The sequence below is a fragment of the Suricata suricatta genome, chromosome 7, assembly GCF_006229205.1.
Source record: "Suricata suricatta isolate VVHF042 chromosome 7, meerkat_22Aug2017_6uvM2_HiC, whole genome shotgun sequence".
In the NCBI taxonomy this organism is placed as follows: Eukaryota; Metazoa; Chordata; class Mammalia; order Carnivora; family Herpestidae; genus Suricata; species Suricata suricatta.
The window spans coordinates 99293368-99310189 of NC_043706.1; positions in this window are offsets into that span (position 1 = coordinate 99293368).

A 16822-nucleotide genomic window follows, 5' to 3' on the forward strand; every position below is an offset into this window, starting at 1 on the left:
ATATATTCATTGTCTCAATTAAACAAACAGTAGGTTGACTTAGAAAAATAAATGTTGGACAAGGAAAGCAATATTCTAATTAACAACCAGCACTCAAGAGACAACTTTGCCTGGCCCACACCCACCAGGCAGAGTTTTCCTGGACCCTATTGGACCACTGTAGAGTATGGTTTCTCTCACTTAATTGAAACACACAATCAAAGCCACACGTCCTTCCAAACAACAGCATGATGTTGTCCTTCTTGGTTTGAGCATTCATTTTTCCATATACTTTCACAATAAGTTGAAATGTTTGTAAGTGAAGTCAGACTTCACATATTTATTGTCCTCCATCTGGTCCCATAAACTAACAAAGCTATCACATTAAATCGCTGATTCTTGTTGTTTTTCTGTCCTTAAAATTTCCCATTCTTTCCCATTTCTTTATATACTTTTCATGCAAGCTAATTGAAGACACTCATTGTTTTCTAGACAGAGCAAGTACAAGGCTTACTTGTCTTCAGTCTTACATGCATCCACCCATTCTCCCTGAGAGTTAAATTCCTATAATGCAAATTAAGGCTAAATTTCTTCTGCTTGAAATTCTTCACTTTCATGGCACCTGGGTGGCTCAGTTGGTTAAGCCTCCGAATTCAGCTCAGGTCATGATCTCACATTTGTGGGTTTGAGCCCTGTGTTGGGCTCTGTGCTGAGTGCTCGGAGCCTGGAGCCTGCTTCAACTTCTGTGTCTCCCTCTCTCTCTCTCTGGCACTCCCCCTCTCATGCTGTCTTTCCCTGTCTCAAAAATAAATAAAATATAAAAAACAAAAAAAGAAAAAAAAATTTTTTCACTTTCTCCCTTCTTTGTAAATAAAAATTTGACTCTTTTGTGTGATATTCAAATTTTTTTCAGATCCCCCCACCCAGTTTATTTCTCCTGCATTCTTGTCATTTCTCAAACTTCTCCAATTCTTAAGCCCAGCAAATCTAAAGTCCTCAGAAGTGTCACTATTTCATTTTTGCCCTTTTGGCTTCCTCTGCTTGCCTTCTTTTTAGGTTGGCTACCTCAACCTAAATGAAATCTCCTTGATTCTCTGAACCTCAATTTGAGTTGACATCCTTGCTTTATGTCCCCAAAGGTCTCTCTGATTTACTCATATCTAGTTACTCCTTAGGTGTTAAATTGTCTATTGTAAGGGCCAAGGGCAGGCTGCTCCAAAATGTACCCCTTTGGAAGGCAGATTACTTCAGGCTGAAAACAATCAAGTCCCAAAAGACTGAAGAAGAAACTTTGATCCCCTCCCCTCAAAACTGCATTGGAACTTCTGGATGGAGTACCTATTTCAGAAAGAGACTATCACCGTAGTTAACTACCTTATAATATGAACCAGGCATAGTAGACCAGGAGGAACTTGGCAAAGCCTGTTAGATTGAAGTATTCTCTATGCCCCATTGTTTCTGAAACACCCAATAAACATTTCTTTATCAAACATTTACACACTTTCACCTTCCTATGAATTGTATTCCTTCCCTTTGAAGTCCCTTTCAATCCTTGAGATTTAGTGTGCTGGCCAGTGAGCTTCGTGTTCCAACACCATCTCATTGAAGTCCACTACATTTTTGTTTCACTGATTTTAAGAATAAAACTCTTGACTTTCAAAACCTGAAAAAACCTCTTATGCCCAAACTAAATTACTTTATTTATTATAGGCTAGATCTTAGTGTCATCTTCAATTTCTTTGTCTTCAATGGTCTTAATAAAAAAATTTTAAAAAGACATGCTGAAGTTACCTTGAGATTTTGCAAAAAAAAAAAAAAACCATACAGCTCTAAAAAGTATAGTTCCATAGATAAAGTTTAGAAACAATAGCTTCTTAGCATAACTCAGGGTGTGTGTGTATGTGTGAGAAATGAGGCCCAGGGTAGCCCTGCAACAGGCGTCTAGAGGGTGCAGTGGTTGTTTCTTGTCCGGATACAGTGAGAATCATGGCCATAGCTATTCTGTGCGCATCTCATTTAGGTTCTTCCAGGGTTCTGTTGAGGTCCCAGATTCTTAGGGGTGAGAAGTGCCGTTCCTTTCACAGAAGAGCTGAGTAATGGGCTGACAGAAATAGACCAGACTCCCAGCTGGCCTGAAGCCAAAGGCCATACCTGTTTCCCAGTCCAAATTTCTCTCTCATTAAAGTCCATTTAACTCAGTGGATATTTGAAGGGTGGTCCCCAAACCAGTAGAATCAATTGTAGGCTTTTTAGAAATGCAAATTTGGGGTACTATCCCAGATTGTTGCACCAGAACTTTGGGTTCCAGCAGTTGGTGTCTTAAAAATCCTTTTAGATAAATCTACTTGCTAAAATTTGAGAACCCTTGATAAAACTTTAACACTCCTAAAATTAGGTTCTGAGAATAAATAAAGCAAGAACTAGCATAGAACTATTTTACTGAAGGGTCATCATTGCTTATAGAACTTTTCCTCTTAATCCAATTCTCTTCAGTTTTCCTAGCTTCGTGCTTTTGATGTGCAAGAGATGTTTTAAAGCTTTAATGTAGGTTTTTGCTCTTCTTAAGCTTGTGATGCATTTCTGTCCATCTTTTCTTAGAAATAATGGGGATTTTGACTAAACTAACATGTAATATGAAAGAGTAATTTGGGTACTTAAACTCTTTAATTTTGACATTAAAGTGAGTCAGTGAAGGCTTTGTAAACCCTGGGCAATGCAAGTTTCTCAAAAGGCTAACCCAGGCTCCTCAGAGACTTGTTCTTAGGCAATAAGACTTGAGCATCAGAATCACTTAAGGCAATTGGTAAGAACATTGATTTCTTCACAATAAACTACTGAATCAAAATTTGAAGGTGAAGCTACAAAATCTTTATGGTGAACACACTCTTTTCTAATTCTCATGCCCACTGAAGTTGGAGATTGTTTGACCAGAGGGATACTTTAGAATTTAGATAGCTGTGGCCAACCTATAAAGCAAAATTCTCAGAATCGTTTGATGCAAAAGCTGACAAATTAATTTGTATAATTGTTTCACACAGAAAATATTTGCACTTTGATGTGACTTAAAATATCTTTTTTTCTTATCCTGAGATTTCACCTTCAGAGAAATGGTATGCAGTGTCTCATTAGAGTCAGTCAAGTGCAAAAAAGTGAAAAGCATGACTGAAAATTACAAAGATGTAGGAGTTAAAACAACTGCTCCTAGATTCTTCTATTCACAGGTACATCATGTGCATACACGGGTACATTAAAAGACCTCAAACTATAACTGTTTCTGACATGCTCAAGCACAAGTTCTTTATAGATCTGTACATGTGAAAGTTAAGGTTAGGTGCTCAAAGCCTTATTTAATGCTATGCAAGAATTTAATTAGAGAATAGAGAAGGAAATAACAGAAAATGTATGTTGTTTGGAGATTTTGAAAAGTATAAATGCTTGATGTTTAACCTAATTGTATTCAGTGCTAGAGCAAAAGATAAATAATTGTTAGTGAATAGGTATATGAATATAGGTGTTTATCTTTTATATTGCTAAGAAATTCTTGACCAACCAGTCCGTTGAAAGAAAGCCTGTTAGTCTAGATACCTTGGTTTTATAAATGTCTCAACATAAACATTTTAAAAATAAAGTATTTTTGATATAATACTTCCAAAATCTATTAACAAATATTCTATCACATGTAACAGATAATTCTGAATGTAGATATGTACACATTTATTTGCTTTTGCTTATTGACTTAACAATCATCATGAATACAATGGTGTTATGTGGAGAGGAACAGTGTGGTCCTTCCAGGATCTCCTGAGGAAGAAAGAACTATCTACCTCTAAACCACATGATTCTACCTCTGAGACTCCTGTTCTGCTGCCCATCCATAGTATAATTCCGTATGTAGAAACTCAGTAATTGTAGTCCTGAGTGTTTTACTAATAAAACTGCTGATGATCTTGATATTAAATCTACATTTTTTTCTTCTTTCTTTCTATGGGTGTGTATACATAATTGTGTGTGTGTGTGTGTGTGTGTGTGCATGTGTGTGAGAAGGAAGAGTAGGAGAGGATTAGTGGTAGTTGTTGTTATTTCTTCTGCATTCAGCATTACTATTTCTGGTGGCAGCAACCTTGTCTTCTTGCAGAAATTCTCTGCTCTAAAAAGCTGTATTAGAATTGCATGTAAGGTAGAATCATGGTTGTCTCACAGTCCTGACTTTGAGATGTTAGAAAAATAAAGAATATCAATAGCTGACATTTATGCAGAGATTTCTATGTGCCTGGCATAGATTTAGGGTCTTTGTGGATGGCATTCTACTTAAACCATAAACAAGTATCCTACAATCTTATAAATCTTTTTAGGCAGATGAAGAAGTTGAAGTTTTAAGAACTAACTAACGTAGATTTGGACTGTGAACCTGTGCTGTCTGACTCAGGTTCTGGGCTTCTTCTACCCTCTAAGCTTTACCACTTCTCTTTTTCAGAAACCTGGAGTTTGGCCTCTGATAGTTTCACATATAAAGGATTCTGATAATCAGCAAGTTCTGAAGATAAGCAAAAGGACTTTAAGTAAGGTTTTGAAAAGGTTTCCTTTGATCAAAAACATGCACTTTAGTGTATTTTAAAAAGTAAACATTTGTTTTGTTTTGTTTTCCTCCTTGTGTCCAAAGAGATTTAGTTGTGAAACAGCAACCTGTGGTCTAGAAACCTGTTCAAAAGTCTGAGAAACTGGAAAACTAGAGGATGTAAGGAGGCCATAAGGAAGATCTGGTTAGGCTTTCTGCAAGAACAGCTGCCAAACAGCATTCACATAATTCTGTTTTGTCTGAAAACACATGGTAGAACTAAAGAGAACCTCCAAACTGATAAGCTGATTGAAAAAAATTAATGTATATTGTATTTATAATGTATTAGGAAATGTATCCTATATTGCTCTGATGAACATTATTTAAATCTCTTTTCACTTCAATTTACTCATTTATAAACTGATAATAACAGTTTCCATCTCTCTAAAAACTGTTGTCAAGAGTAAATCTACCCCAAGGTACTACTATACTCTATATTCATATAGCGTTATTCCTCAGTAATACACTACACGTTGGTATAGATTTTAAAAACATCTTCTCTATTCATAATCTTTTCATGGGCTATTGATACTCATACCACATTGTTCAAAAGAAAGAAAAGGTATAAAATGATTTGAGATTGGGCTGACTTCAAAATAAATTTACTTTGGCATGTTTTATGCATTTTATATCAAATCAAGATAAAGCAAGATCTAGGCATAACAGCCTCTTCATTCTGATTCTCTCCATTTCGGCATTTGGTCAGGTAACTGTTAACATCATAAAAAGCAATTGTAATTCAAAAGCAGGTAGTGACAAGCCATTGTACATCTTCCATCAACTCATAGTGGGCCATTTATCATGATGATTAGCAGTTCCTGGTACTTTCAGGAACTATAATACTTGTCGGAGACTTCATTCAGAATTTGAGCTCATTTCTACCATCTAATACCACTAAATGTCACTGAATAAAAGGAAACATTATGTACAGCTATTGCATGAAAAGCAAGAAAAATGATAAATGTTTCTATAGCTACAGGTTTGAAAAAAACATGACACGCTGAGAAAACCAGAATAAAAATGATGCACAAGTACCTTGGGCACCCCAAATTCTTTTCTCTAAATCAAGCAGATTAAAATACAAATGTCTAATAGGTATGCTGAAGATTTGGGGTGATGGTGGGGTGGTCCAGAGCCAAAGGTCAAGAAAGAATTCTTAAAGACATCTTCAGTGCAAAAAGGTGATTTGCTTAAAGCACAGGGACATGACCCCTGGGCAGAAAGGGTTGCACTGACTGGGGTCATGATGGGTAACTCATTATAGAACCTCAGATTGGGAGGGGGTCAGGGATAGATAAGTCTCTAAGGAATTTTGGAAGCAAGGTTTCGATTACCTTGAGGGGTTGGCTGTTTCCAGGGAAATACCATTTATTACCATTTGGTAAAACCTCAGTCATGAGACCCTTCAGATGCATATTAGAAGGCTATATGCTTGAAGTATAATTGTCAATATATATCTTGGGGGATATATATATATTGAGATAAAGGAAGTTTCCAAAGGAATTTTTATGTGTTAAAGTAGACTTACAGGATCCTTGAGGTTGGGATAATGTTAAGCTAAGATTCTCTTTTGCCCTCAGCAAAGTGTCATCATCCAGGCAGCTGAGTTCCCAGAGGAAGGCCACTCTGCTGGTTTCAAGGACTTGTCAACGGGTTAGGCAGTAAGAGAATTTAACTTTTCATTTGCCTTAGTTTTCCACATTACTGTGGCAAACACTTAAACTTTTTTCCTTTATTCTTGGGTAGCCAGAGGTGTTGAGAAATAGCACACATGTTCCACCTGGCTGGGGTGAGGGGGTGCTGTTAGCCTGTATTTTGCCCTCAGCTTACCCCACCCTCCCTCATTAGTTCATCAGGACACCACTTTCTTAACCAATGGATTCGAGAAAGTGTACAGGAGGCAGGTACAAAGGGATAAAGGATTGTGTGTGCGTGTGCTGTGCCATTTGCACGCACACTATCAAAATCATGGTTGCACAAATAAAACTATGAGAAAATAACTACCGAAGGATACCTTGGAAAGAAAATAGACCATCCCAAAGGGAGAATTTAGAGTTTTGTCCACTTTATCTTGATTGTTGCGGTTTTGTGGTGACTGGCAGTATGGGGTCAAAATTAACATGAGCATCCTCTCCTGAGCACCAGCTACCAGATCGCTACTTAGCAGAGTCTGTTTTCCTCTCCAGTGCTCACCTACTGAGAGCTCATCAAAGAAGATGGAGTCACACTCTGGGATGGTTTTGCTCACAGGATGCCATGTAGTAGCCCATAAAGCCCTGTAACATATAAGGAGGGTGGCCTGTCATCGGTATGGGCTGTACGGATGCACTGCAGGAGGCGTAGAGAGAGTGCAACTCAATCTGCATCTCTCGTAGTGTAACTATTATTAGATATGTTGGTTTTTTCTTTTTTAGAAATATTTTAGGGTTCTTTTCCACTTAGATATAATAAGGATACTTCAAGATCGAATTATGCATCTATTTTATTTTTTTTAACTATTCAAAACGGTTTGCCTATTTCAAGGTCAGTAGGCGGAGTTTGCAAAACAAGGAATGCTTTTACTATCCTACCATTTGGGTTTTATTTTCCGCTCACCAATCTCAAAGTCTGAAGAAATTCTACATAAGAAAATAATAAAGCAATAAACAAGTGTCTTAAAAATAAATGCATTGGCTGTTTTGAAGTGATAGAGCATATAATACAGTTACAAAATAAATACATGGAATTAAGAAACAAGAACAAGTATTTAGGATAAAGAAACAAAGGGATGCATTTGTTGTGATGAACACCAGATGATGTATGGAAATGTTGAATTAGCATATTATATGCTTGAAACGACTATAACACTACATGTTAACTAACTGGAATTATAATAAAAACTTAAAAAAAGAAAGGCAAAAAAATTTTAAAGAATCAAATGAAAAATGTAGATATAAAAATATAACTGCTAACATCAATTTTCAATAGATGACTAACTTGTAACAATATTTGAAGTTTTATGTTTAGAGAAGTTCTTGCTGATTCAGACACCAAAAATACTGGGATAATATTTATAAAGTATTTTTAAAAGCATGGCTGATCAATAGGTAGTCAAGAACACAATTCAAAACCAAAATTCAGACAGCTCAGATCCATGGTTTTCAGCAAACCCTGGAGTTAGGATTTTATTTGATAATCTGTGTTTACCTGGAGTTTGGATTTTAGTTAAACATTCAAATCTGAGGAACAGAAGGTAAAGCTTGGGGTTTTAACAAGGTTAAAGAAGATCAGCGACATATGGAATAAAGACAGAAACCCCAAACTACTTAGATTTCTTGGCAAATTGGGGGAAGAATGTCTTATAGGAAAGAATTGAATACTAACTTGTTTCAGCCATGTCACTAGGTAGAAAGGGGGAAAAAACCTATTAAAAATTTAATTGCAAAGTCATCCCCAGTGAGAATTGAAAACAAACAAACAAACAGAAATATAAAAATGGTCTGGAGTTGCTCATGCTCATATATATATATATATATATGGGAAAAATAAAAAAGAACTTTTCTCTGGGGTTATGCACTTGAAAACACATGGCTCAAATATATGCTATGGAAATGAGCACACACGCAAACACACACACACAGACATGGATACATACAAGAGGAAAAAAGCCACATTGAGAAAAAGGCTTAAGAAACAATAAAATTCAAAAGGAGACCTACTCAGACTAATAACAGTAAAATCATCTGGTAAGCAATAAATTTTATAAGCAACAATATACGATACACATGTTCTGTTTAAAGTTGGAAAAATATTAAATGTATGTTAAAAGATAAAGACTATTTTTTTAAAACTTAAATAGAACTTCTTGGGGCGCCCGGGTGGCTCAGTCAGTTGGGCAACTGACTTCGGCTCAGATCATGATCTCACGGTTTGTGGGTTCAAGCCCCATGTTGGGCTCTGTGCTGACAGCTCAGAGCCTGTAGCCTGCTCCAGGTTCTGTGTCTCCCTCTCTCTGTCCCTGCTCTGCTCATGCTCTGTCTCTCTCTGCCTCTTAAAAATAAACATTAAAAAAATTTAAATAAAATTTAAATAGAACTTTTAGATATATAAAAAGTGATAATTAACAATTCAATAAGCATACTCAGAGAGCAGAATAAAAAGAGACTTAAAAGCTTTGATATAGTGTAAGAAAGACCTCTTTGAAGAAATACTCAGAACACAGACCAGATAGACGGTGTAATGGAGAACATGAAAGTGATATTACATGTCATGAAGCACACAGGAGAAAAGCTAACATCTGCAAAATCAGAATGTCAGAAGAGACAAGGACATGGAGAAGAAGAGAAAATATTTGGAAAAAAACACTTTATATGAGATAAAAGACAACAAGCCAAATGGATATCGATACAACACATAAAAAGATATTCAGGCCTAGATACATATCAGAGAATGATTTTGAAATCTGCCAGAAAGTACAGACAGAACTGCAAGTTAACTGTAATGAAACTAACAGCTGACTTAGCAACAACAAAGGAATCCAGAGAGAGAGGATTCAAATTCTCAAAGCAACAAAAACAAGTAAGTGTTGACAAGAACTGTGTGCGCTGAAAAATGTATTTGAAAAGAAACTTCTGATAAAAACTTTACAGGTAAATAAAATTAATACATTACCCAAACCAACTTCTATTAAACGGACTTATAAGGTATATGCAGACATATGTCAAAATGAGGGGAAATGTCCCCACATGGAAAATCTGAGATCCAATAATGTAATGGTGAGCAAAATAAAGAATAAGATATTTGTTAGATCTAAAAAGTCTTTATAAAAGAATGATTGTTTTTATGATATTTAAAATAAAGGCAGAGCCAAAATACAAAACCGTCATAATGTTGCTAAGGGTTGATCAAGACAAAATATTCTAAAGTCCTTGCATTGTTTGTGGATATAAGTAGATTGGTTAGGATGTTGTTGATTCACTGATTGTAATCTTAAATATGCATTTTACAATTTCAAGGGTAAACACTAATTGAATGCACATAAATGTGTAATTTCTAAACCAATAGATGGAGGACAAATGAGAATAGTAAATAAATGTAGGCATTCAAAATAGAAAAATAAAGTCAGGAAAAAAGTAAAGGGAACATGGAGAAACTGAGATATGTTAAGACGTAAAATATTAGATAGTCATGAGGCACCTGGGTGGCTCAGTCAGTTAAGCTTCCAGCTCTTGATTTCAGCTCAGGTCATGACCTCAGGGTTCACGAGCTTGAGCCCCACACTGGGCTCTGTGCAGACAATGAGGAGCCTGCTTGGGGTTCTTTCTCTCCTTCTCTCTGCCCCTCCCTCCCTCATGCTTTCTCTCTCTCTCAAAATAAATAAATATCAAAAAAATTTTAAAGAACAATATAAGATAATTAAAAGAAGAATGATATGTAAGTAATCATAACAAGGGTAAATAAACTAAGCTTACTAGTTAAAAAACAGAGATTGTCCAAAAGGACTTTTAATTCAGCTATAGTCTTTTTTAAGGGTCATTCATGAACAATAAAGACATAAAGTGCTGAAAGGAAAAAGAGGAAAAATATACCAGTCAAACACTAACCAAAATAAAGCTGGAGTAGTTACACAAATAACAAATAAATATGGACTTTAAGATAAAAGCAACACCAAAGAAAATAGTGTTAGTACCTAGAGAGGAAAGGTTTAACTTAATTTACCAAGTACATAAAACACATTTAAACTTATAATCATTTCATGTCCCCAACTGTATTTATAAAACTGATAGTAGTTTATAAATCCTATATCATATGGTAGCTCTCAAAATATCCCTTTCAATTTTACAGATGAGGTGCCTCCCCAAAAGAGGTTGAATATAGAGGAATTGACAACACAATAACTCAATATTATTTATTTATTTATACATGTATTTATTAAACTCCTTCTATGTGTCAAGTACTGCTTTAGTTGGTGCTTCTTAATCATATTTATAACATGCTAGAACTAAAGTAATGTTAAAATATTGAAAAGAAGTGACATTATGTGCAGAGATGAGTACAGTAAGTACAAATGATAATTATATGCAATTGGAAATTGTGGTAGTTCCAAATAATGTAAATGTTGAAAAAACAAAAAAGTAACATACAATAGAAAATTTTAAAGACTTAGAACTTAGAGCTATTTGATAATAAAATGACACATCAAAGGTAGAAGTTGGTTCTTTGAAATGACTAGGAAAATGGGCAAACTTCAATTGAGATGGATTGAGGAGAAAACAAAAGAACATTAAATTATATCAAGAATGAAAGAGGTAGGTATCTATACATGGAGAGTAAATAAGATAAGATATATTACACATAACTTTCTGAAAGCCTGAAGTACCTTCAAACAATAAAGAAGTTGAATCGGTATTTTAAAATTTTCTGTGAAAAACATCAACATAAATAGTTATGAGGGAGAATTTATTAAATTTAAAGCCAGAATTACTTTTCAGTCCCATACAAGCCCTTCCTGACAGAAAAGGAGGAGGAAATATGCCCAACTTATTCTGAGAAACCTGCATAAACTCAATGTGAATGAACAAAAACATACAAAGGCAGCATAATAAGGGGAAATTATAGGCTAATTTTATTAATAAAAAAAAGCAAAGGTACTAAATACAATATTCATGAAGTAAATCTACAAGTGCATTTGAAATAATCATTCATGACCAGTCTACGTATCACATTATCATATTAAAGGAATAATGTGATTATAATACTTGCAGAAAGAAACATTTCAAAAAGATTAAAAATTTATTTATTTAAAAAAATTGGCAAACTTGAACAAGAAGGCTATTTTCTGATCTTGATAAAGTTTAGATACTCAAGAAATACAGCAAATGTCATTCTTAAAGCTAAAATGTGAAATATATTTGCTTTAGGTTAGTAACAAAATGAAGATATCCACTTTTCTAAAAATAGGTTTTTAAAAATATTTTTAAATGCTTATTTATTTTTGTGAGAAAGACAGAGTGTAAGCAGGAGGAAGGGCAGAGAGAGAAGGAGGCACAGAATCTGAAGCAGACTCCAGGCTCTGAGCTGTCAGCACAGAGCCCAATGTGGGGCTCAAACCCAGGAACTGTGAGATCGTGACCTGAATGGAAGTCAGATGCTTAACCAACTGAACCACCCAGGCACCTGAAGATGCCCACTTTTATTGCTTCTATTTAATATTTACAAATCTTAGACTAAACTGCAAGACAAAAAATAAAGATTGATTGATTGATTGATTGATTGATTCAGGAATATGGAATATAAAGAAGAGACAAAACTTTTCTTTGCACATGATATGATATTCAACAAAAAAATTCTAAAGGTATCTATAGATTTTTAAATATAATTGGAAAAATAGATTAAATCTGCTCAGAAAACTTTGTAAAGAACAATTAGAATTTAAATTTCTAAAACATACCGTTTATTCCATTTCTTTAATACACAAAAAAAGGAGAATTTAATCTGTGCAGTTAGACATGAGAAAGGTGACTTTACTTGGGGACGTTTATTACTAGAAAGAATATGAGGAGTTTTGGGGTGATGGTAGAGTTCTATTTCTTGAACTGGGGCTGATATAGACATGCACCATTTGTAAAAATTCATTCATCTCTTCAGGCAAGGTAAAAGATTACATTTTAATGGAAAATTATACTTTAACAAAAGAAAACAAGTGACTCAGGAATTATTTTAAAAGTAAATTAAGTTATTTAAAATGTAAATGAATTAAAAGTACAATTTTATTGCAAAATATTAAGAAATAAACAAACATAGAGTTATACCATATTATTGGATGAGATGCTTCAATATAGGAAGATATCACCATGAAAGATCTCAATCCCAGACTGAACTATGTACCAATGCACATATCCCAACAAATTTGGAATTCTTTAAGCTGAAAGTAAAAGTTATATGGAAAAGCGTATAGCCACATGTATAGCAGGATGCTACTAAATAAACAGCAAACTTATATAAAATGTAAAATAAATGAGGATTACATATGCCAAATTAATTTCATGTAGATTAAAAAAATACTTGACTGAGACACGCTTGCTTCAGACTTAGAGAAAAATGCAAGGGCATCCAGATGGTCCCTGATTTACAGTGATTCAACCTACAATTTTTCAACCTCATAATGATGCGAAAGCTATATGCATTTAGTGGAAACCATACCTTGAATTTTGAATTTTGATCTTTTCCGGTGCTAGTAGTATGTGGAACCACCCTCTCTTATAATGTAGGGCAGTAGCAGTGAGCTGCAGATTGCAGTCGGCCACACCATCACCAAGGTAAACCAACAATGCACTTACAAGCATTCTGTACCCATACACCGATTCCACGTTTCACTTTCAGTACAGTATTCCAATAAATTACAGGTCAACACTTTACTTTTTTATTTTTATTTTTTTAATGTGTATTTATTTTTGAGAGAGAGAGGGAGACAGAGTGTGGGTAGGGGAGGGGCAGAGAGAGAGGGAATCACAGAATCTAAAGCAGGCATGACCTGAGCCAAAGTCAAACGCTGAAGCAACTGAGCCACCCAGACACCCCCATAGTCAACCCTTTATAATAAAATAGGCTTTGTGGTATAGTGTATCCAGACAATAAACCATTCCCATTAAATAAACTGGAGAGACACCAACAAGCAACCCCATAGAATGTTGGGCAAAGACTAGAAAGTTGTGTTCCAGAAGATTAAAAGACAAAAGTGCTATATACTTATGTGAAATGCAATTGCTTTGATAACGAGGTAATTCAAAATACTATATCTCACAAGTACACACACACACACACACACACACACACACACACACACACAACTTCCTGACACAATGTAAATGTTGGAAAATACTAAATGTTCATGAGACTATGCAGCATAACATTTCTTGCACAGTACTAGTAGAAATTTAAACAGGGACTATCCTTTAGAAAACTGCTCAGAAATTATGTAGCATATATAAAAATGTAAGCACCTTACAAACCAAGAATTCCACTATTCCACTCCTCAGCAGCCATACTGGAAAACCCTTTTACATTTTTAGTCTCTTTTTTTCTTTCTGAAACTCTAAGTAAATGGGTATTGGGGTTTCTGTATCAATGTTATATGACCCTTAAAATTCCTTTCATACCTTTGGCTTCATTATGTTTTTGTGCAATCTTCTGGAGGATTTTCTTAATTCAATTTTTTAGCTCACTAATCTGCTCTCCAGCTATATCAATATGCTATCTACTGACATAACTTGTGTGTTTTTATTTTGTAGTACATTGTAAAAACTACAGAATATCTATGAATATTTATAGTTTCCAGGGTGGCTCATTCGGTTAAGCGTCCAGCTTGGCTCAGGTCATGATTTCACAGTTCATGGATTCGAGCTGACAGCTAGCTCAGAGCCTGGAGCCTGCTTCAGATTCTGTATCTCCCTCTCTCTCTGACCCTCCCCTGCTCACGCTGCCTGTCACTGACTCTCAAAAATAAATAAAAAAACATTAAAAAAATAAACAAAGTTATAAACTGAATTCTTGATACACTTACAATTCCACATAAGAAAGAATACACTGATAGTATCTTTGGAGTCCTCTTGATTATTCATAATGGGAACACAACTAAAGAACATTCCCCTGATGTAATTTTGTTTATTTCTTGTCAATTCCCCCCCAACCTAATGTGGACATTTTCTTGCAGTGAAAATGCTTAGTGCTGCTTGATGAAGACCAGACCTTAATTCAACCAGGGAAGTATTCTCTTCTTCCTGTTATATGGAGCATTGTTTTCAGGATTGTTACAATACAGGAGCCCCCTCAAGATGCTTCAGGAGGAGCTATGTACGGGTTTTCTTTTCTTTATGGTTGTCATCAATTCCATCTCTGCTGCCACTCCATCAATCTTTTCTACTCATCAACTTGGTCACAATCCATGTGTTCCTCTTCTTCAACTTAAAAATAGTTGAGGTGAAAAGCAAAGAAAGGCAAAAAAAACTGGGCTCAATAAATAGAACCAAGTACTGTCAGATATCTTTTATTTTTATCTATTTGCATTCAAGAAAACTGACTCACAGTGTTTTATTTACTAATTTGTCCTTTCACAAGGTTAGTGGACAATTAACATGAGATAGACTTCAAAAATTAGGGCAGGAGGAAGGGGAGACGGAGCACAATTCTCACTCCTCCTATTTGAGAATAGCATAAAGTCTTGGTTGTTTTTTCAATTACCATCATCAATAGGGGTGCAAGGAGAAGGATGGGGATAGTATAATCAAATATAATTTATAAATATGACAGACACTGCTAATCCCCAAATCTATTATTTCCTTTAATAATAAGACCCCTGAATTTTAAATGAGAACATATCATTTAGAGTCAAGACTGGATTTCCCACTCAACATGCCCTGCAGCTAGGAGTGACCTTGTGGCTCAATTCTGACTGATAGGATGGGAAAAGAAGAGATTTGTTGCCTCAGTCTTTCCCTTCTAACCTTTCTCAAAACTGATACGTAGACATAATGGTGGGAAAGAACATCGGAACTATAAAATAAGAGATGCATTTTAGTATTTCAACAAGATAGAGGGAATTTTTGCATCCAGCGTGAAAAAGCCACTATAGTAAGTAGCCCTGAATCACATGCATATACCCTGGGGCAAAAATGTACTTTTACCTAGATTGGGCCACTGTTGTTTAGGATACTTTGCTATAGCAGTTTAACTTGCACGCTAATTATTATAGAATCCTTATAACACTAATGTGGTTTTGTCAACATTTAACACTAATATTAGAAAGAAAATTAAAAATTCATTAATTATGGATAAATTAAAATATATGGTATTTAAACATTCTGTTTGCTGAAACTATAATTTATTTTATTTAAATAATATATGTATTATTTATAATATAATATGCTTGAATTTACTTCTACAACTAAGTGAACATTATATACATCTTATATTGATATCAGGGCTAGAGTCTACTGCTATCTTTAAGTAATAACATAAAATAAAAGCATAAAAAATAAACAAATGACTACTTTCAATTTAGAAATGAGAATATATTCTAGTTATCATTTTCCAAGTTTTCTTCTTTGATACAATGGTGCTTTGGATCAATTATGTTCCATTAAATATATGTGCATAAATAACTCTATGACTAATACTTAGTCTTTTACTCATAATCTTATTATAGAAAAATTTGTTGTGTATGTTAGTGAAAATGGAAAAAGGGACACCTGGGTGGCTCAGTCGGTTGCGCATCCGACTTCAGTTCAGGTCATGACCTCAGTTCGTGGGTTCAAGCCCCGCAACAGGCTCTGTGCTGACTGCTCAGAGCCTGGAGCCTGTTTCAGATTCTGTCTCCCTCTCTCTCTGCTTCTCCCCTCCTCATGATCTGTCTCTCTCTGTCTCTCAAAAATAAATAAATGTTAAAAAAATTAAAAAAAGAAAATGGAAAAGGAACCTATCTCAAATCATTTAATATATATGGCATAAGTATCCAATTGACCATTTAAGTTTAATGCTTTGCAAAAGATGTATTAAATCTCATTCAATTTATGTCTAATCATTGTTATATCAAAATTACATACCAGTTTTTTCTAAACTTTACCAAAATTATTAAATTGCTTTGCTCAGCTTTCTGTTTTATATATTCTTACAGAATACATAGAAAAAAAATTTTGACCAATTCATATTAGCATTTGTTAGCCTAAATGCCTGGTTACATAAAACTGCTGATCACACCCAGGCTTTAGGAATAAACATGTGACTGGCAGGAATAATAAGAAATCTATTGCTTGTTTGTCTCATAATGTATTACTTTTATACAAGTTATTTTTTTAACATATGCAATTATTTTCCGTCATTTACAATACAGTAGTCACAATGATACTCCAAACAGAAAAGCAAAGTAAAAAATCAAAACCCCCACTTCTATTTCATGTAATTAGACTTATACAGAAATTAGAAGGTTAGGTACCAACTAGTTAATCACCTAATTTCACAGCTATCTGAAGTGGCAATTGTAATATAGCAGCTTATCTATGATACATTCAAGATACATGATATAATTTATCACTTGCCCATAAGCTAAAACACAGCCTGCTTAATACCTTTCCTTAAATTCCACCTCTCTACTACAATATACTTGAGGTCCATGCAAAAAAGTATCTACTTTTTATATAGGAAATGGATGATTAAGTCTTTGGTGCTGTAAAAGCAACTTCAATTAAACATAAC